We start from the raw sequence: 23245 nt of genomic DNA on the forward strand, positions 1-23245 counted from the left end.
TATTTGAGGTGAATGGCTTTTGATTGTTGCCGTAGTAATTTTCAGGGCACAGCACACTTGAAATTCCTCCAGTGTGGTCTGGACTGCCACTATGTGCTTAGTGTGAGGTCTGGAATGCTGAAGGACTTTTTCCTCAGTTTCCCAGCCCCTCCCTCAGATTCTAGCAGGTTCTCCAGGACAACAGAGCAGGAAGTTGGTTTGCATGATCTTGCTCCTCCCCCAGCAGTATGGATGTTACCAGGTGCTAGAGGAAAACTTCCTGATGGGGAACAGGACAGGGGCCGTCAGCGTTCTGGCTGGCATCTCAGTCTGAGGCAGGTGCTACACATCTGTTTCTGAGTGACAGACAGTCCCTCCTCTTCGGAGCAAGGTCCAGGATACAAGTGACCTGCTGTTCCTCCCCCAACTCTATGAGCTGTGAAACTCATGTACGTTGGAGCCGTTTTGCTAGGGTATGTTCTGTGCTTTCCAGTTTCTTGGATCGGTGTCATGTGTTTAATGGGTTTGAGGGATTTCCTAGGTGGTATCACTCCACATGCAGAGGCTAGCTCAGACTTCTCTGAATTCAGACTCCAGCCATACACACAATAAACCTTATAGCACGCCCCACACATATTTGATGTTTCCTAGATTTTTCCGTTCTCTTTTTTCTCTTTGATTGACTGGCCCCAGTGGCCTCTCTCGCTTTAACTGGTTCTCATCTGCTACTAAAACGATCTACTGAAGTCTCGGCAGGTATTCTTGTTGTTATTGTCTGAAACAGGCTCAAGCTGGCCTCAGACTCAGGGTCCTTTTGTCTCCGCTTGCCAAATGCTGAGATTAGGCCAGATGTATGAGATCTCCTGGAGCTGGAGTTACATGCAGATGTCCAGCTGTGATACGGAAAGTGGGTGCTAGCAACTGCACTCGGGTCTTCTGCACGGGCTGTGCATGTAGCTGCCGGTTCAGCTCTCTATCCGCGAGAGACATATATTTTTGAGGCAGGGATCTCTGAGATCACTGGCTGGCCTCAAATTCTCTATATAACTGAGAATGACTCTGAGCTCCCAGTCCTCCTGCTGTCTCCCAAGTGCTGGCACTACAGTGTGCACCATTATGCCCCTTTATGCCATGAACTGGATCCATCCCAGGGCCTCGTGCACAGTAGACAAGTACTATACCTACTGAATTATGTCCTCAGGCCTTGGTCTTTTTTTTTCCTTTTTTGAGTCTAAGGTTTCCAAAAAAAGTCTGAATCTGATAACTAAAATATCTGTATCTGCATCTATTTCTATTTCTCTTTTATTTTTTTCTCTTGACTTTTAGTGGAGAAATTTATTTCTTGACATTCTTAGGTATTTTTAATTTAATAAAAAATGTTGACTGTGGAAAACCAGTAGTGACTGTAGGTGGCATTGTCTAAAGAGATTTAAATTAGCTGTGGATGAGTTTGAGACACTCACCCTGTAGTTAAGGCTGGCCTAGTTATAATTAATTTACCTTCCTCACTGAGCATAGCTATTCTAAGATCTAAATAAAAATGATGTGTTTCTCTTTGATGAGACTTCCAGTTTCCATCTCCTTTGTTCCGCGGGACTAGCAACTACATTCTTAGCCTTTTCTTTCTCAGTGTTTGCTTCTCTGAGCTTTGTAAGGCAATTTTAACCTCTCAGAGACTACTCAGTGTTCTAGAAAGAAAATGGCACAGGAAATACCCTCTATAATACTTTCGGTGCTTCTGTCTCCTGTTATAGTTGCTGGACTTAATCCGAACTCCATTTTCAGTAGTCCCAGGCTAGAGATTGCTACAAACTAAGGAATGGTACACATCTCAATCCTTGAATCAGCAAATGCCCACGGTGGAAGATCACAGCCGGCTCGCCCCAGTGTATCTTCAGCCTCTCGGGAACTCCCTGTCCCAGACACTCTAGGCTTTGGATTCTACTCTGTGTCATGTTTGGGCTTCACAGCAGTTCTCAGAGCCTGAGTCACGCGGACTCTGCAAATGTGTTATCACCAGAAGCAAAACACAGCTTCATGTTCTATTCTCAAGTCAGCAAGTCCCGGCTATTTCTATGAGGTCCTCTTAATTACTATGTATTCAAGTTTACAGTGCACTTTTTAAAAAAATCCATATTTTATGTATTTGTATATATTTGAGGTCACGGTTATGATAGAATTTTATTTTCATGTAAACTTTGGTTAATTATTCATTAAAGACCATCTGGTAATATATTGTTCCTCTAGAGGAGTTTAACATCTTGGTACTACTTAATCTAGTATATCAGTGTTACCTAAAGGGCAGAAAAGCACATATTAATATCATCGTGCATGTAAACATCACATGTGTAATGCAGCTCCTGCACAGATAAAGTCTAGAGTTTGGATTAGACAATGTTAAAATGGAGCATCTCCAACGCTCATTTGAACTCATGGAGACTGAGGCAGCATAGACAGGCTGCACAGGGCTGTACCGGGTCTGTTTTTAGTGTTTTTATGAGAGTCCTGAGTGTTTAAATGAATGGGTCTCTTCTGCCTTCTTTTGGACTCTTTCTTATGTTTTTTTGTCCTGTCCAACTCCACTGTGATAATTTTTGTTGTATCCTAATGTTTTCCACTGAAGCCTGTTAGTCCTCTAGAGAGAGACGGAAAGAGAGTGAATCTGAATAGAAGGGGAGGTGAGAAGGAACTGGGAGGAGTAGAGGGAGGGGCAACTGTAATCAGGAGATACTAAATGAGAACAAATCTATCTTCAATGAAAGGCAAAAAAGGAGGGGGTCGCACGGAAATGAAAAAGTCAGATTGAGTACGCATTTGAGTCAACCTACTACAGTAGTTGAAAATAGGTGGGCAATGACCTAAATTCCATACAGTATCAAAGCTGCTGCCAGTGAGGTTGGGGAGCTGGGGGTGGCTATGGTGGATCATTGCTGAAAGTGAACAAACGGAATGTTCTAAGGTGAGCTAGGACGTCAGTTCCTTCTGTGCTTCTATGCTGTGTGTAGCTGTGTGATTGTGCACACGCCACAGTACATGCAAGGGCATCAGGACTCTATTCTCTCCTTCCACCATGTGGGTTCCAGGGATTTCACCAAGTTATCAGGGCCCAGGAGCACTGAGCCATCTTCCTGGCCAGACAGACATTTTAAGATGAAGATTGCTGGCAAATAGTAAGATGTCACCGGAAGATTAGAGAAGACGCGGACGTTCGTTAGGTAGTGTTAGACTTTTCCTATGTCTCCCGGGAGAGGAGAAAATGGAAAGGCAGTGTGCCACAGGATTCTGTGTTTAAAGGCGACACGTGCAGCAAGGATTGGAAACTGAAGTCACTGGAGTTTCGTGGATCGTTTCTAGGAGGAAGCTATAGTACAACCACCAGGTACAAAGGGGTGCTTGGTAACACAGACCGTGAAAGTCCAAGGTGTGAAAAGGAGCAAAGAACAACTGGGAAAGAGAGATGTGTGTAATGCAAAGGTGCAGCTATAAGCTTTCTTTCAAGGATAAGATCATTCGGAAAAGATTCGTGTCACTGACATTGTGTAAATGGAAAGCAATTATTCACTAACACCCAGGAGAAAAAGAAGGAGCATTCCTACCATCGGTGTGTAATTGTAATATGCAATATAAAATTCATTATTAAATCTTCTCAGAACAGTTTGAAAGTAATTTCCTGGGGAAAATTGTCTCTATCTACTGTCTCAATTTCTACATTCACCTCTTGGCTCACTACATCTGGATTTTGTCTTGTGTTTCAGCAGAAATCATTCTGATGAAAGTTACCAAGGTCTCCTTAATTAAAACCCTACAGGAACTCAGCTTGCACACCGTCTCCTCGGGGAAGCCTTCCTGAAGCTGAGAGGGACAGTAAGATCCCATTTCACTTGCTCTGCTAAGACTCTCTGAACCTGTAACTATTATAGCGCCCACCCCACTGCATTATAGCTATCTACGGCTATTACTCTTTCATGATTAGACGGCATGAGGTGAGACACTGTCCTATTTAACTTTGTATAGCTAGCATCAGGTATGCAACTGACTTAATTATTATCCATCGGAAATATGCCTGCGGTATCTGAATGAGGATGGCCCCCATAGGCTAATGCATTTGAATACTTGGTCCCCAGTTGGTGGATTAGGAGGTGTGGCCTTGTTGGAGGAGGTGAGTCACTGGGGGTGGGCTTTGAAGTTTCCGAAGATGACTCATATAATACCTAGCACTTTATCTCTGCTTCCTACTCTTTGATCAAGATGCAATTTTCACCTTTTCCTGCCACCTTGCCTTTGCTCTGCCACCATGGACTTTAACCGTCTGAAACCATAAACCCAATTAAATACGTTCTTTTATAGACTGTCTTGGTCACCGTGTTTTGCCAATAATAGAAGTAGCTGAGACAATTCCCCTATTATCTCTTTCTTTTAATCCTCTCTGTAAGATATACTTGCACAAGAAATAAAAAATTTCTAAATGTAGGCAAGCAGTGGTGGTGGTGGCGCACGCCTTTAATCCCAGCACTCGGGAGGCAGAGGCAGGAGGATCTCTGTGAGTTCAAGGCCATCCTGGTCTACAAGAGCTAGTTCCAGGAGGCGCCAAAGCTACAGAGAAACCCTGTCTCGAAAAAAAAAATTAAATGTAACAAAACCAAAATCTGTTCAAAATATGAACAGAATAAAAATTTACTCCAGGAACATCGTTTTTCCTTATACTGTGCATGAATTATTTTGTAACTATTAAATGATTGATGTATTGGTTAAGTCCTGGACACCTTACAATTGGTTTTCTTATCTTTTAGCTTCTCTCATCACCATAGTTCAGCAAACAACTTCTTTTTGGGGGAAGGGGTCTTTTTCAAGACAAGGTCACCTTATGTAGCCCTGGCTGTCCCAGAACGCACTGTGTAGACCAGGATGGCTCTAACTCTACCTGTCTCTGCCTCCTGAGTGCTGGGATTAAAGCTGTGAGCCACCACTATGCCCAGCCCCAAACTTTTTATGATTCTATCAGACTGTGATTTTATTAATGAAGCACTATGTTTGACTTTGTTATTTTATGTGACTTCTTGCAAGTTAAGAAACATATAAGTAGCAATCAAAATAAATAGCTCATACAAATATTTTTGTTTGCAGTTCTACCTAACGTGGCTTTATCTGGCAATACCCCTCATGATCAGTAAGTAGTCTGGCATATTCTAACTGCTTTGCACATCTTTATATCCTGGGATGTCAACAGGTGAGGACAACTTGTCTGCACTTTTCTGAGCACAGTCATATGCACTTTTATTTCTTTTTCTGTGGTGCTATGATTGGATTCGGGGCTCTGTGCATGTGGAGATTGCTCTGTCACAGAACTTGACACCCTATACTCCAGGTCCTAGCTTTTATTTGCCTGTTCCATAACTATAGTTTTGCAAACACGGTAGCATTTTCTAAGGTGATGCTCTTAGCATTAGGAATCACCTTTGATTCTTCCTGTCCCATTTATTTCTCTATCTCAACAACTGTCCAACTGTTTGCTTCTCACGTCTACGAAGTTCATACTTCCTCCTCTTTCCTGCAGCTTTGTTTGACGTTTGTCTTTTCGCCCTTACCGTTCTAACCCAGGACCTCATATATGCTACCCGAGTACTCTACCGCAAAGATACTTCCCTAGCCCTTTACTTGCTAAGTAGCCCAGGGTGCCCTTGAACTAATATTCCTTCTGCTTTCGCCACTAGAGCTGTGGTCATAGCTGGCTTATTCTGATAGCTGTATTATCACACAATGCTTTTAATACCACTTATTATCAAAGCATTACTGGATGATGTAATGGAGATAAGCATTTACATATGCTGTAAAGACGGTCATCTGAAATTATTCTTCGAAAGATTGTTGAGCAGCGAGGCAATAAAAAGTATAAAGGTATTCTCTTTTACCCAAGGCCATGCAAACTTGGGAAGCAGATTAAGAGTCTAAGAGGTAAAAGTATTCAAACTGTTAACTTATTGTTCCATGTGACTATATAATTTCCATGAAGAAGCCTGCTCTATATTATGAATTTAAATAGCAATGACAGTATATAATCAAGTACTGACAAGTAGCAGAGATATCTTCAATGATAGGCATATAAAGAGTTAATTGGGGCAGACACAAAGCAGTAGCTTGCTGCCTCAGTTTCCTCATTATGCTTTCTAGCATCTAGCAGAGAACTAAGCAGAGATGTCTGAACGTATCCAGGAAACAGAGGATGAAAATGATGAGTCCATTGAAAATCATTAAAGAGCAAGGACCAGGATTGCCATCCTCAGTTGCAGCCCAGTTCCCAGGGCATGTGGTCTGCACTCCAGGGATCCAGTGTCTCAGTACCTGAGGGGTGGAAGAAAGTCTGCATGCCCTGATGTTGGCTGGGGAAATCTGGTAAACTATCCAGAAGATAACACAGGGGAAATTGAGGAGAAAGGTGTTTCTTCAGCCATGAAAGTAGAGCGAACAGTCCAGAAAGCATCCAATTTAATAGTGTCAGATCTCCATGGATAACAACCAAACAGGATCTTACAGACGGTGTCAAGGCTCTGGAGACAGGCCTATGGTGCAGGTCTAAAGAGATCTTAAAACTGGAAGGGTTTGACTTTGTTCAGTTTATAAAATGTAAAAGCAATGTCACAAGGATATTTATTTGATAGATAGCCGATGGCGTGACTGTAAACTGGATTCTAAGCAAAGCCCAGATGAGCCCTTAAGAGGCAGAAAATTGTTTGTTGGGCATTGTTCAAAAGACGCGTGGTCCAAAAGCTTCAACGTTTCTTCTGTCAGCACCGGGAAGTTGTAGATGTCTGATGTTATTTCCAAGCCATCCAGGGCTTCTGCTTTGGCTGTGTTTACAAATGATAGGGTTGCCCAACCTCTTTGTGGAGAGGATTTGATCGTTAAAGGAATCAACGTGCAGATACCCAACGCTGAAGCTAAGCACAATAGCAATAGACAGAAAGAAGTGGAAGACTGGGTGGTAATCCAGGAGGCTTTGGGAAATCAGGTAACATTAGAAGGGGTGGAGCTGGCTTGGGAAATAACCAAGGTGGTATGGGTGGAGGAATGAACTTTGGAACCTTTATCATCAACCCAGCAATGATGGCTGCAGCCCTGGAGGCACTGCAGAGTAGTTAGGGTATGGTGGGCATTTTAGCCTGCCAGAAGAACCAGTCAGAACCAGAGCCAGCTTGCTGAGGGACCCAAACTCCAACAGCATTTGCAGTGCTGATGTCCCTCTTGGTTGGGGTCAGCACCAAATGCAGGGTCAGGCAGTGATTTTGGTGGAGTTTTGACTCAAGCATGGGTTGTAATTCCTCTGCCTGGGGGAATGTAGACAGTGGGTTTTGGTTGGTTAGAAATGGTGAGAATTGCATTTTTCTAAGCCTATGATGAGTATGTTGTAAGATACATATGGGCTAAACATTTTCCAATTTGTTCCTTTCGTGTGGAACAGATTCAGAAGCATTTTTGACATTTTTCTTTAGAAAACGAGGAAAAGATAAAGCAAGTTTTGTTCCATAGGGGATGAAAAGATTGAGTGACTGATGGAGGAAGGTCATTGGTTAAAAAATAAAGAAACTGCTTGGCCCTCATAGGTTAAAACATAGGTGGGAGGAGTAAACAGAACAGAATGCTGGGAGGAAGAGGAAGTGAGCTCAGAGGCCATGCTCCCCTCTCCAGGGCAGGCGATAGCTCTGCTCTCTGAGGCACACGTGATGAAGCTCCGACCCAGGTTGGATGTAGGCTAGAATCTTCCTGGTAAGCGCACCTAGTGGTGCTACCCAGATTATTAGAAATGGGCTAAATTAATACGTGAGAATTAGCCTAGAAGAGGCTAGATAGAAATGGGCCAAGCAGTGTTTAAATGAATACAGTTTGTGTGTTGTTATTTCGGGGCATAAGCTAGCAGGCATCCAGGAGCTGGGCTGTGGGAAGAGGCCCACAGCTCCTCACTACAAGTGACTGGAAGCAAACTGCTCCGTGCCTGCCTGGAAAAAGAACCAACACCATAACTGACCCCGTTTCCCCTCGATGCTCTGTCATCGGACTTGCGAATTCTTTGCAGGTTTAAATTAGGAACCATTGGTTAGAACTGGTGAATTCTTTTCTCTTAGTTTAATTTGAACCCCATTCTAAGAATTTTCCCCTTCGGAACCTTTCCTTTTGGGAGATAAAGGAATCATGGTGTTTGATTCTTTTAGTTTTGTTTAATTCATGTCTTCCTTCATATACTAAAGTACAATATGAAGACTTCATTTAATTTCTGCAGTCCATCTCATGTAAAGTGTTTGCAGAAGAAACGCATCACTGAAAGTAGTGCTGTACTTACGCAGGTTCCTCAGCTGTCAGTCTGGGGTCAGTGAGCTCCCACTTGCTCGGATCAGCTGTTTCTGTGGGTTTCTCCATCATGGCCTTGGCCCTTTGCTCATAATATTGCTCCTCCCTCTCTATGACTGGACTCCAGGAGTTTACCCCAGTGCTACACTGTGGATCTCTGCATCTGCTTCATCAGTTACTGGATGAAGGGTTTTTTTTTTTTTCCATGAACACTGCAATGCTTGTGTTTATTTTCAAGTATTTGCATGATCAGTGCTTGCTCCATTGGAAATCAGAATTTGTAATTTTTCAGAGAGTCCGGTTTTATCCCAGGCTTTTTCAGACCCAGGCCAGCTGGCCTTGGTGAGTTCCCAATAGAACATCCCCGTTGTCTCAATGTGTGGGTGCACCCCTTGCGGTCCTGAGTTCCTTGCTCATGCTCTCTCTCCTTCGGCTGAGGAGGGTGGGGGACTTAATTGGGGGAGGGGGAGGGAAATGGGAGGCGGTGGCGGGGAAGAGACAGAAATCTTTAATAAATAAATAAATTTAAAAAATCTAAAAATAAAGAATTTGTAATTTTTTTTACTTAAAAATTTCCACCTCCTCTCCTCCTCCCATTTCCCTCCCTCTTACCCCATCCCCTCCCCTCCCCCTCCCTCTCCAGTTCAAAGAGCAGTCAGGATTCCCTGCCCTGTGGGAAGTCCAAGGAAATCAGTGTGGCGGTTTCTTAGGAAATTCGGGATCAACCTACACCAGGATCCAGCAATACCACTCTTGGGAATATACCCAAGAGATGCTCTATCATACTACAAAAGTATTTGTTCAACTATGTTCATAGCAGCATTATTTGTAATAGCCAGAACCTGGAAACAACCTAGATGCCCCTCAATGGAAGAATGGATAAAGAAAGTATGGAATATGTACGCATTAGAGTACTACTCAGCAGTAAAAAACAATGACATCTTGAATTTTGCATGCAAATGGATGGAAATAGAAAACACTATCCTGAGTGAGGTAACCCAGATCCAAAAAGATGACTATGGTATGTACTCACTCATAAGTGAATTCTAGCCATAAATAAAGGACAGTGAGGCTATAACTCGTGATCCTAGAGAAGCTAAATAAGAAGGAGAACCCAAAGAAAAACATATAGTTATCCTCCTGGATATTGGAAGGAGACAAGATTGCCAGGCAAAAACTGGATGAAGGTTTTATGACAATTACGGTAGTCATCATCTGATTACAGGAGAAGGGAATTAAGGTACCCTCTCTACTATTGCTTAGATTCTTATCTAAGGTCATCCTTGTGGCTTCCTGGGGATTTCCTTAGTGCCTGATTTCTTGCTAATCCCATACTGGCTCAGTCTTTCAAGGTATCTCTTTCCTTCCTCTCCCTCTCTGTCTTTCACCCAACTTGACCTTTTGATCCCCCTTGTTCTCCTCCCTGTTCCCCTTCTCATGTCCCCACTTCCCTACCACCCTCCCCCTCCCCCAACACAGTCAATTTACTAAAGAGGTCTTGTCTACTTAAGCTTCCTGGGGGATCTATATACATCTCTCTTAGGGTTCTCCTTATCTCCTGTCTTCTCTGGGGTTGTGAGCTATAGGCTGGTTATCCTCTAATGTGGGTGACAGTTGTGTGGCTTGGGCAATTTGTAGGGCCACTAGAGGTGATGGAGGGATACCTTGCTTAGTCTCAATACAGCGGGAAAGGCCTTGGTCCTGCCTCATGTGATGAGACAGACTTTGTTGACTCCCCATGGGAAGCCTCACCCTCTCTGATGAGTGAATGAGGGGTGGGATGGGTAGAAGAAGGTAGAGGGAATGGGAGGATGGGAGGGAGAGGGAACTGGGATTGGTGTGTAAAATAAGATTATCTTGAAAATAAATAAAAAAAATTAAGTAAAAAAGAAAGTAGTGCTGTGAATATTGTTGCAGACAACTTCCGTCTACATGCGACCTCATCAACGTACTCATCTTCACACAGCACAGGCTGTGCATTCGATGGTGGCATCCTTGTGGCATCCCAGCCCCCTCCTCCCCTCTTCCCCAAACCCACTCTTCTTCTGCAGGCTCCCGGGGATATCAACCAAACATGGCGTAACAAGATACATAAGACCAGGCACATGCCCTCATATTAAGGCTTGACGAGACAACATAGAAGGAAGAAAGGGTCTCAAAAGCAGGCAAAAGAGTCAGAAGCCGCTCCTACTCTGGTTGTTAGGAGTTCCACAAGAACACCAAGCTATACAACTATAACATATATGTAGAGGACCTAGGGCAGATTTCATGCAGACTCCAGGATTGTCACTCCAGTCTCTGAGCACCTAAGAGTTCTGGTTAGTTGGTTCTGTTATCCACTGCCCTTTCTTTAATGGAGTCACATCAATGCTATGAAGACAAAGCCCTGATATGGAAGGAGAAGTCTGTTTGAACTTTTGAAGTCTGCTGTAGGATTGATGGTGGTGCCAAGGCCTGAAATGCTATCATGAACAAGCAAAGGAGAGAGTGCATGCAGAAACTTGGTGGTGCAAAATGTCTATCTACATGTTCGAGGGACAAACATCTAACAATACATTTTTGGTGGGATGAGTTTGTCACTCGGTCCAGTGGCTTTCGTGAGAGAGAATGCAGACAGCAATGGCAGCAAACAATGCACGAGTGTTATTTTGCATCAAAGGATAGCCACATCCATTGGAAGATTTTGAGTTTTGTTCTTAGAAAACCTACTTTAGCTGAATGTGTTAAATGAAATGATTCTTGCATCCCCCGCCCCTGCCAACTGCTGGCGACTGCTGTGAAAGCTATATGGCGTGTGTTCTTATGCTACTGATTTAAAGTGTGGAACCAGGAACTGAAGCTGACAGGCTGGGCACATGAAATAAGCTCCTGCTGGACTTTACAGGAGAACTTGAAAGCAGAGCTCCCCAGTGGGCTCCAAGTGGTTCAGGAAAGGGTGGTTTCTGATGGTGGTTAGCTGTGTACATGGATGCTATTTGCTGTCGTTCTTTGCCCTGATCTTGTACGTTTTCTATGAGCTGTCATTGTTAGATATTCTTAGACTGATTTTAAAAAGAAATTGGTTGGAGCTGAGCTGGTGGTGGTCTTGGGTGAGGAACAATGATAACTCTGATTTGGTATTGCTTGGTCATTACACATTTTCTAAATATATTAGACACACATTTTGTATTTTTAACTTTCTCTCCATTCCAAATTTAAAAAAAATGACTATCAAACTCAGGCTTGCTATTCAAATGAAATACATGATGAGACAGTAAGATAATAAGGTAGCTGGTCAAAGGAATTTATAGATGTTTTGTTCAATTTTTTTTTACTAAGAAAATTTCTTATTAATAATGTTGAAGATAGCTATTTTGACAGGGACATACCACAAACATACTTAAAGTCATTTTTTTTCTTCAGAATAAATGACTGTCTAAACTTATATTAGAATTTGGTTTGTGATTTTTCTTTAGTGTAACAAAAGTCAAGAAAGGAAAATCATTTGGATGCTTTCAGGCTTAGTGGTAGATGTTAGTAATGTTAAAGAAACTAAACATTAACCTGAGCAGTATTTGTTGAAACCGAAATAGTCTCCTTACCGTTGGAAAACAACTATGGGGGAAAGCAGAGGTGCGGCTTTTCATTTGGAGAATGGTCGTGGTATCTGTGATGCCAGAGGCATGGGAAGGAGTGTAAAGAACTTTGCAAACAGAGAGGACTCAACAGCTGGCCGTCCAAATTGTATCTCACTCTGCTTTTCACTATTAAAAAGACTCTGTGCCTTCTAATATAATTTTAACATGTAATTTTTCTCTCCTTCTAGCAAAGTATGAATTACGCATATATTGCAATATTTGCCAGTGTCTTGGAAAAGATTTTCAGAAAAATATATTTTGGACAAATAAGGACATTCTTAAATTCTTTTCCTCCTCTCCTCTTTTACTGTGCTGAGGATCAAACGGATGGCATTTATGCTAGGGAAAACTCTGCCGTTGAGCTGTATGCCCCACTCCTCAAACCGCCTTCAGAGCGTACCTTAAACTAACAAAATGAAGAGCAATGATGAATAAAGTGATCTAGCATTTGTGCAACAGCTTCAAGAATATCGGAATCAATATCACATAAAATGACTCACTTTTAAAAGATAATTTTCACAATTATCTTAACTTCTTTTCAGGATAAATTTTAAACTCAGAGAAGTGGTGAGGTTTGGAATTGGGAGAGTTTAAAAAAAAACCCACAAAGCAAAAGTAGCTGCATTTAGATAAGGGGAGAGAAGGGTGGAGCACGGGAACAATACACCCAAGTGCTTTTCTTTCACAGATCTTGGTTCAAATTAAGGTTAAATTCCAGAGGATGTGTTTTCCCCATGTGGAGCCTTAAAGGACATGCCTTTGTCTCCACCTTCCCAGAGACGATATATGCTAACACAAACAAGGCATTTCATAATAAATTCAACTTTTATAGAGTGACTAATGCCTTGTGAAGATAAGGCAGACTCTCAGTCACCTGTGCTTAATCCGGCTGAAGAAATTGTGCCAAGGGCGCACTGACAAACTATTCCTTAGGGAAGGATGACCACAAGCTGCTGGGGAGCAGAAAGCCACTTGGGTTTTAGCCTTTGTTGGAAAGCTTCTCTCTCACCGTGAGCACAGTTTAGCGTTTATGTACTTTGGAAGGACAAAGAGGTTGGGTAAGCCTGCCAAAATCTGAACCTGTTTCTGGGAACCGGTTAGTAGGTCAACTGTTATAAATTTAAGAGAAACTGAAAAGCGGTGGTGGATACTGGAAGTGGGGCCCACATGAGGCTGTGTAGAAGCCTTCATACTCTTTCTTCCAGATCTCAGGCGAGATGACAGGAAGCCAGTGTCCCTCTCTAGTGCCATCCAGTCCAGTGTGAGTAGAGGCCTGAGGGGGACATGGAATAGTGTAGAAAAAAGAAAATTCTTTTCTGTTAGAAATATTCCACTGTTAGCAGAAATAGAAATCTTTAGAATTTTATTTGGGGGCTTTGCTGCTAACAATAACTTATTAATCTATTATCTTCTCACAAATTGTCTGTACATGTAAATAGTGCCTTTCTTTCCTTTTTCTTTTCATTACATTATTTTTATATTAACCAGAGGCATAATTCTTAAGTCTTTCATTTAGAAAAAATGACTCTGTATTTGTAACAAGGTAAATTCACTCATTAAACACACACATCTTTTTTTTCCATCTATAAAATCTGACAACTTCAATTGAAGGGGTCAAAATTAGTCTTTCAGCAGCTGAAGAAAAAAGTCAAATAACATATTGCATCAAACATATGTGATTGTATATTATGTAGTATTTAACTTATTTTTTAAAGCTATAAGTTCATCTTTGACAGGAGACAGGAAATTTAAATAAAATAGAACGATGTCTTCTTCACTCATGAATAAAGGAGAAGATATCAACATAGAATAAACTCGGCTTTAGGTTGCATTTTTTTTAAAAAAAAAAAACTCCTGAAATACCTCTTTAGTTTTCAATCTTTAGATCAGTAACAAAGATTCTAGCGACAACTAATCTACTTCAGGTTATTCCATGGCACTTATTCCTTAGGGTGCCCAATCCCTTCTTGGGATCTCGGTTAAAAAAAGCTTCAATGGCCACCTTCGTCTTGTTACGTTAGCTACCGACTAACCGAAGAGAACTTTGCTAACTCTGAGTGCCAGACAATAAGAAAGCAGGTTCTCGGCTCATCACATCAAGTTTCAAAAATTAATTAACTTTTTGGATAAAAACACCACAAGGGGGCAGGTGAATCCAGGCTAGGTCCTAGGTAAGAGGGTCCCAGTATTAAAGAACTTGGGGCAGAGGTGGGGGGAGACAATGAAGTGAAAATTAGAAAGAACTCTAAAGACATATTTCTTCATGAATATAGGCATTAGATTTCACAATGTGAAACTTTATTTAAAATATATCCCAAGACATTACTTACACTACATCAGGAATATAAATGAAAGATACCAAAAGAGTGCAAAGTTGTCACCTACAAAAGTGCTTACTGTGTTTAAGAAGGCTATTTGGCTACTTGAAGAGAACAGTTACAAGAGAAGAAATGTACTTCAAGGTAATCTCAATATTAAAAAGTTCATAAAGCAGATGTAAAAACGTAAGAACTGCAGCAACATTTCCCCCATCTAATTATGGAGGAATTAGTAATTATTAAGGTTATTTAGAGTCTGTTTTTGATTGTCATTAGAACTTAGTGTACGGCTACCAGCAGAAGGCAAAAACTGTCTCCTTGCAAGTAAGTCCCTTCTATAAATAGTTTTTAAGTCGACACAAGATATCCCCCGTCAAAACCTCTATGGTAATATTGTCTACAGCCAACCCATATACACACCTTCTATTTAAAACGTCCAGAATTAATACCATTTGACAAATGTGGAAATTACTGTCAGTCGTCACTTAACATCTCTAAGACAATATATCCAATTACATGACACAAATCATAGACACTATTTTCTTTATGAGAATTAACAAAATAAAATGCAGGGTTTGGGACAGGCAAGGGAAGGCCTCGACATTTGCCTCTCACTGGTGCTTTCTATTTAGTTTCTCTCCTCAACAACAATCTTTAATGTCAGCTTTGTGGCAGCTTTTCTTACTATTGATGCAATCTTATTAAGACTTCTTCGGTAACTTTCCATGGTAACCATGTACAAGTCAAGTCTATGATTAGAAATCTATTGTTGATGGGATTGTCCCATAATAAACTTTAGGGGAACTAGTCTGCAGAACAGCAGACTCTAGGTTGAATATCCATTCTATAATATAATAATAATAATAATTTTGGTTTGATGGTTGGCATCATAGGGCTTAACAGTAATCAAACTGTAAAGCCTATTTTTTAAAGCGAAGCTTTGGATTCAAATATTATTATTATATATTATTATGAATATATATTAATACATTCAAATGTTAGTATCTATTCTTATGTCACCATAGCACAAGCCATTTCTCTCATACACTCATTGTTTTCTGTGTGGATAGATGTGCATATGCACAGATGCGTGCATACATGATATAGTCTTGCACATACAAACACATGCATACATATATACATACATACATAGTACATGATGCAGTCCATTGCTGGTATTTTAGAGCATTCTTTCTCCTGTTTTCACACTGTGAATTAACCTTCTCTTCTTTGTCGCCTTCATACACACTGTCACATGAAGGACATGAAAGTGGCTTCTGCTTGACAAAGATAATGCTTTGATTTGTCAATTTAAAAAGTTGGGTGGCTTTTAAAAGCTGCCCAGCCCAGGGTTATGTGCACACGGTAGACATTCAATAAATATTTGTTGATTTGATTTATTCCGCGGTGAAGAACTGAGTGACAAACTCCTTTTGTCGTCTCTAATGTGCTGTGGTTGAGCCTGTGTACAAATGCATTTATACGTAAATATTAATGCTTGTGGTCACTGAAGATGTCCTAGAGAGGGAAAAATGTTGGTCTGTAGACTCCCAGGAATAGCAATGGAAAGGATCATGTTTTAAAGATGCTCCGATAGTTACGACAGCTCAAAAGCACCATGAAGTCTCACCAGCATGTTCTCTGAGAAGCGACCTGTACACAGGGTTTGCTCCAGATCTTTAAAGTCAATCACATTTTGAGGTGTTACATCTGAATTTAAAAAAAAAAATGAAATAGTTTGATTACAAAATTTACTGAGAACGCGTAAATCACACAATGTTTTCTTTGGTATCTTTTCCCTAGCCACAAAAAAGTTTTACATATGTTTCCAGGAATAGCTTAACGACCTTCAGCACAGGGAAAGAGAATTCCCCCTAACCATGATGTGTAGCACTGAACAGGGGTTAAACTGTCCATTCCTATCATTATAATAGCATATTGGGTTTATTTCTTTTCGGGATCACAAACAGTAAAAATCATTTGTGAGCAGGCAACATGGTGAATTCTGGTTCGGAGAAAATTTACAACAGCAAGGCTTATGATAAAATCTGTCAGCACATTAACCACTATGACACAGGTTTCAGCTCTTAGCGGGAGACAGGAAGACAGTGTGGCTGACAAAGTAGACAGGAGGAATGGATGCCCTTTTCCTTGCTCTGAAAATGTCTTCTGATTGCACATAATCCAATTTTTGTATGTTCTTATTTTATCCAAATGTGAAAATTGTAAAAGAAGACTATATGTTTTACATACGTGTTTCCCAAGAGATAGGAGAATCTGTAATCGAAGAGCTAATTCTAAGATGAAAATTATTGGCTAAGAGAATGTTCAATGTTTAACACAAAAGCTATATCAATAGCTCTTTCTTGTCTGATGAACTCCAAATTGAGAATGCATATAGTCAGTGTCCTAACCTTTTTACTACTTTAAGACAAATATGATTCACTTGGCCACGTACCAGCATGTGGACACTCTTTGTTAAGAACATTTTAATTTTTCACATGGTAAACAATGCGGCATTTCTGGTTTCTCTTCCTCGAGTAAAGAAGCAACATTTCCTAGAAAATTACAAACAGAGCACCCCTGAAATGAATCACTCGGCAGCAGGCAGTCACAATCAAGGTGGCTAACTTTGCAGTGTACACAGTACAAACAACTTCAGAGCACACACTATACTGAGAAGTATATTTAGTTAGATACGGTTAGGACATATTTATGGGAAGAAAATACTTTTAAAACAACTTAAGGCTTTCAGTGTGCTGATGTCAAAGCCATACAAAGTAATCATCTATGCTTCAATATTTCAGAAAGCCTTTGACACAACGGACCTGCTTCTGCAGAACAGGCACACACCCTACGTCTGCGGATCTCCAACATTTCTATGGTGGCAACTGGTGGTGGCTAAGTAGACGCATGAAATTAATAACTAAATATACATTTTTGGAGTCATAGCTTGTGGAGCAATATTCATGAGCAATGTGTGTTTCCTCTTAAATATCAGCAAATGCAGCTCAGGGTTGAAAAGAACAATACGTAACTAGAAGCCTAAGAAAGCATACAAACCCGATCCACATTTTCAAAAACCTTAGGTAGTTTTGTTTTAGGGAACTGAGTGACTTTGGAGTTGAAAGCAGATGCAACACAGGAAAGCAGCTAAGGACACCACACTGACTGTTAGTTGGATTTTATTCACCAGCTATTGTCTAAATTTGGATGTACTTGGTTCTGGAAAGCGATCCAACTACTGTTCTCCTGTAGTGACGATGTAACGGGACTGCTCAGTAGTGTGGAAACTTTGTAAGAACTTTTAGAGTCAGCAAAAGGAAACTACGACTTCACTTCATCAGAGGAGATTCAAGCTCTGATTGCTGGGACCACAGTTTAACGACTACATAAGGAACCCTGACTTAAAACAAACCAACAAAACAAAAGTCCTAAACAATAGCAGCATTAGCAGCAACAAAATCTTTCAGTAATCTTTTCCTTGAAATTGAAGAAGTCACAAAAAATGACAAGCTTCGGGCAGACAAGCTGACATGATAAATCTATTTTAACATAAATGTAGACAACGGTATTTAATTTTAATCTTTTAATGTGGTTTTTAGAAACATAGCATGCAAATGTTTCAAAAACTAAAACAATTTAAAAATTTAGGCTTTGCTGTCGAAGAAGAACAATTTTCCATCAAGTATTTACCTGACTAAGAAATGAACAAGGGTGAAGCTCTGACCCCCAGAAGCTTGCCTTCTAAGGGGAGATAGCACATGAAATACCGAAGAGAGAGAAAACTTAATAACCTCCTTAATAGAGAGCTGCAGACAGTGCCACCAGGCTCACAGAGTAGAGTGACTTGGTTTTGGGGTGGGATAGGGAATGCTTCTTTTAGGAGGTGGTAAATAAGTGTTCTTGAAGAATGAATCAGATTTAAACAAATGAAGGTGGATTTAATTGAGTACAGGTAAAAAATGGTAAATGAATTAACTAATAAAAGCACAGGACAGGAACTCACTGGAAGTATGGGCTTGGAACACAGGCTCTAACTTTTATTAATTTTCTTGCCATCCACACAAAAATAAATACAACAGAATCATTCTATAGATGACCTGGACATCTGACATGCAAGAAAACACTATATAACAGACCCAAACAACTTAAAATTTAGACAATAATATTTGTGATATTTAAACTTTCAGCCTATAATATATGTTTGTGCAGTTTCTATAAGAGCCAGAATAAAATGATTATTCTTGGAGCTTTAAATGAAAGGCAACTTCTGACCTTAAGGCTTTCCCAGACAGCTCTATTGGCAAACAAGATTATATATTCCTGTCCTTCATGATTATTCTTCATGAGATGACCACATTTAAGATGCAAAGCCATCTTATTTTTTGCAAAGTGACAAAACTATGATGTAATATGGCCCTAAGCAATGATTAGTAATTAGCACACACTTAGCTAAAGTACAATTCTTCAAAGCAGAAGCACTGATGTGTTTGAGGCCAAACTATTATTGAAATTCTCCAGGCATATTTGGATTTCTCAGCCCTGTCTTTAGAACTCAGTTATGAATTACAGCAGAAACTGTCTTTCCTTTTTCAGTCATTCAGATTTTTAGATTCAAAATAGGTTCGTAAGTAAAATAAAGCCCCAGAGATTTCAGCACAGAGTTTGTTCTTAGCACTCCTGTGTGTGCAGACTCCACATGGATCTGCGACATTCTTTGTGACACGGTCAAGAGGATCCCTAAGCAACTGAAAACACTGGCGGGGAAGGAAAGTGCCACATGAGACATGCCTGTGGCCCTCTTGGGTCTCACCTTTCAAATCTTATGTAATTTTGGTTTCTGCATTTTATCCGAGTCTCTAACTTTTAAAACAGGCTTTGAAGCTTCTACTAGAGTAGCCGAAGTTTTGGAATAAAACTCACTTCCTTAGGTATTTTTTTTTAAAGCTATATCTTGGTAAATCTATTTTCATATGGATTTTGAAGCTTTTTATGGGGTGGCTGGACTGGGCAGGCAAGAACATCTAGATGCCATAAAGACAGATAACCCGTATAGTTTTAGCTGTAAAACCAGAACTGTTGATGGCTGCTGGTATCTAAGTCTTGCCTGACTAGAGCCGGTGTTAAAGTTCGTTAGCTGGAGCTTAACAACACAATGGCTGAAGGCACAGAGTTACCACACAAGTGTTTAAATTCCACGCCGGATCCCTAGCTACACCAGAGAAGAAAGTTCAAACAAAAACAGAGCTGCAAGGTCTGAACTTGCATGTCACGGATACTTCTAGCCCATCCCCAGGCTGCTCTTGTTCAGGGCAACCGGCCCTCCCCAGCAACATGGCTAATTGAATAAGGATTTCGAAGCTTTTGGCTACAGATAAACCAAAGTGGCACATGGCTCATAACACAAACATTTCATTTTAGGCAGCTGTTATTTTTCTTGCCAGGGCTAATTTGGACTATTCAATCACTCTCTCTTTTTTAATGAAAAACTGTTTGCAATTATTGGTGGAGCCAGAGCTACAGTTATTGTTCTTGGAAGGTCAGTAATTATTGCTCATTTTGCTCATGTATTCCAATGATACTAAAATCAGGGTATTAGCAGCACAACTCTCCTCCCTCTCTGTCTCTGACTCTCTCTCTCTCTCTCTCTCTCTCTCTCTCTCTCTCTCTCTCTCTCTCTCTCTCTCTCACACACACACACACACACACACACACACATTTGAGCCAGACTATTGCTCTCCATTATGATTTACTTAGTTCCTCCTACAGTAAACTAAAAATATTGGACAGAAAACAAAAACTATCTTTTCAAATCCACCAATAACGTAATCTTAAAGAGCATTTAAAGCCATCATTCTAAGAAGAAACATGAACCCTGAGTGGTAAGTGAAGCCCAAGGAGTAGTTGTTAATAGGGTAAAGTTGAGTTTTTGGTATCAGGGCCCAGGAGACAGATCCTGGGACCTACCCAATGAGAAAAATCTAGAATCCAAGCTACGAATGGAAACAAAAGAATATTTGCCCTACAAATTTTATAATCATAAATTATTCTCCATGTGGCTTTTCAAAAAAATTAGTATCATCTAAATGATCCAATAAATTTCAAATCAAGCTTAATAAGTAATTCCAGCCTTATACATGTCTCCAAGTATCCAGGCAGGAACCTGCAGTTACTCAGGTCTTGACACAAAACACAGAGACTCGTACAAGTTCAAGCTCACATTAAAGAGTCACCAAACACTGCAGTCCACAGGAGAAGTAACTGTAGGCAGGAGTCATAACAAAACCAGAGCTGAGTGTTTGAATATTCAAATGATGGGAAAACAAGTATTGAATACACGCTTTAAAACATAGGAGGACAAAAAGGATAAAAAATGAGGTAAACTCTAAAAATTACCAAGTGGACTTTGGAATTAACAGAATGTAACCTCCAGAAATGAAAATTATAATAACACAAATTATAGACTCATTGGATTTCTGCCTCCAATCAGAATAGTCTGTGGTAGATTCATACTCCTTGCCAAGAGCAACTTGAAAAGCTGGTTAAACTAAAGAGTATTTGCTTTGGAGTATCAGAGAAGAGCTGAGGCAGAGTCAACTAGAGGGACTAAGATTTTGTGGAGGAGTAAACGACTGCCCGACAAACTGATGACCTGTGGCCACTGTCCCTGGAGTTCAGCGGCAGTTCTGTGTAGCTTGGTGGATACGCGCTACAAAGCACAGTAAAGCCAGTAGGACCTTTGGAATGTTCTAGACCTTAAGTTGGTTGCCCACACTCTTCATAGAAACCCAAATAAAGCTATATTTATCAGAATTCCTAAGTGGGAGATTTACGGAGCTAAAATGGGATTAGCTAAAGGAGTCTCAACCAAGATAAAGATATGGCTTTCATAACACAAAGCCCGAGTGCACGACAAGAAAGAGGAAAACCAAAATGAGAGAACTTTATTCAGACTGCAACCCAATCCCAAACTAGTGCCATGCTTGCCTGGTTTCGGATGATTGGTTTCTGCTCAGTCTGCTCAGGAAAGGATAAGCCCTCTCTAGAGGAAGGCCAAGTCGTCTGGAGATTCAGGATGTCTGACACTGAATCAAAAATTAATAGGTATGCCAAGAAAAAAAAACAGGCAATAGAAACAGACTTATAGGTAATTCAGATATTTGAGTTTGTACATTTGGATTTATATTTATTAATTACATTTATATATTTGTATTCACACACACATATGCTTGGTGACAAATTCCCCTACCCACTGAGCCTTTATTCTGGCCCCCACTTGGATTTTAAAATCACTACAACTATTAAATTAAAAAAAAAGATAGGCAAAGGGGGAAAACCAATAGGCCTATAGATTGGGAAAGTATACAATCTGAAGTTAAGGGTACCACAGATGGCTTTGTAGCAGAAGACAGAATTAGGGAAATAAAAGACATTTTTAAACTAGAGAATGAGAGAATCTGGAGACATTTCCAAGACTGAGATGTACGGGGAGGACGAAGCATGCCTCTTCATCCTAAAACTGTTTTAGTGGTTTGTGTCTTTGTGGACAGCAGGCGGCAAAGGAAACATTGTGGACACAGGGAAGCCGAGAGGACGGCACTGAAGTTGGTGGCAGGACAAAAAGTGGCAACAACTGGGAGTGGATCTAAGCAAAGTGCCCCGGGGGCAGTAAGTATGAGGCCAACACGAAACACTTCTGTTCTTGATTTTCAAGGCAAATCATCTTAAAAATAATTGGTCCCCATGCATGACACTGCTCAGGTGGTCAAGGACCTGAGACTGGATAGGCCACGGGCATAGCAGAAAACCAAACGCTGTCATTCTTCTAGAGGAACATAGCAATAAAATGACTCCTAATGAAATTTTGCTATACCCATAGATAAAAGAAAAAGAATGGTCCAGGTAGAAATAATGGATACAATATTACCATTGCATATGCATGAGAAGTAAATGTAGCAACAAGGCCTTGGTGAGACAACCTTACTTTTTAAAGGTAATAATATCACAGTTTAGACTATACTACTTTATAGAATCTTTATTCCAGACTCCTACTGTCCACCCCAACCCTGGGATGTGTGTGTGGCCTAAGTTTATGACACAAGGTAAATTACACAATCTCTTTATTGCTGTTTTATCATGAGTCAACACTTCAGCACAGCAGAAGCACTATTTCTACATTATTATTAATTGTTATTACCAACTTTTCCTGAGACAGGGTATGAAAAGAGTGAGCTGTCTTTGAACTTGAATTCTCCTGCCTCAGCTTCTTGAATGCTGAGATTTACAGGCCTGAGTCATTATGTCCAGAGAATCCTTTTAGTTAGTTAATGTACTGCTTCATGTTTTTGTACAGGTATGCACTGCACGTTGAGAATATTCTCTGCACCCTCGTCATCGTCATCTCCAGCTGCAGCCAGGGCCTGTCAAACGGCTTAGCTTCATTCTTCTTTACGGCTTAAAGATCCCACTGGGTATATATGCCCCATTTCCCTTATCTATTCCTTATCCAGTGTTGGTTTCATCGCTCAGTCATTATGAATAGTGCTGCAATAAACACCGACGTGCAAGTGTCTGCAAAATGTTGACTTGGAGTCCTTGGGTAAATGACCAGAAGTAGAGTAGTATAGCTGGGTCATATGGAAGACACATTTGGAGAAATCCCCATACCGACATCCACAATGGCTGGACTACTTTACATTCCCATCATCCGTCAGCAATGGATACCCTCACCGGAATTTGCTTGTTTGTTTGTTTGACATCTTCTTTCCCCTCCTACCCCCATGTCTTGTTTGTATATGCATATGCACTTGCATGTGTACTCATGCTCGGAGGCATGTGGGAAGGCCAGCAGCTTACATTAAACTGTCTGAATCGTTCATTTCTCTACCTTTAAAAACTAGTTTTGAGTCAAGGTCTTTCACAGAACCTATAGCTCACTGTTTTGATTAGACTGTGTGACTGGACAGCGAGCAGTGAAGTATCTTCCTG

The 23245-nt window shown here is 40.6% G+C and overlaps 1 long non-coding RNA gene and 1 pseudogene across 1 annotated transcript; both read left to right on the forward strand.

Annotated features, from left to right (window-relative positions):
• The first annotated feature begins 6171 nt into the window (after positions 1 to 6171).
• Positions 6172 to 7371, forward strand: LOC142834732 (TAR DNA-binding protein 43 pseudogene; annotated as a pseudogene).
• A 5717-nt stretch (positions 7372 to 13088) lies between these two features.
• LOC142835113 (uncharacterized) lies at positions 13089 to 22873 on the forward strand. The gene is made up of 3 exons (XR_012907748.1): positions 13089 to 13197; positions 21811 to 21925; positions 22611 to 22873. It is a non-coding gene; the product is annotated as an uncharacterized LOC142835113 (long non-coding RNA).
• The last annotated feature ends 372 nt before the right edge of the window (positions 22874 to 23245 follow it).

This window comes from Microtus pennsylvanicus, chromosome 14 (assembly GCF_037038515.1).
Source record: "Microtus pennsylvanicus isolate mMicPen1 chromosome 14, mMicPen1.hap1, whole genome shotgun sequence".
In the NCBI taxonomy this organism is placed as follows: Eukaryota; Metazoa; Chordata; class Mammalia; order Rodentia; family Cricetidae; genus Microtus; species Microtus pennsylvanicus.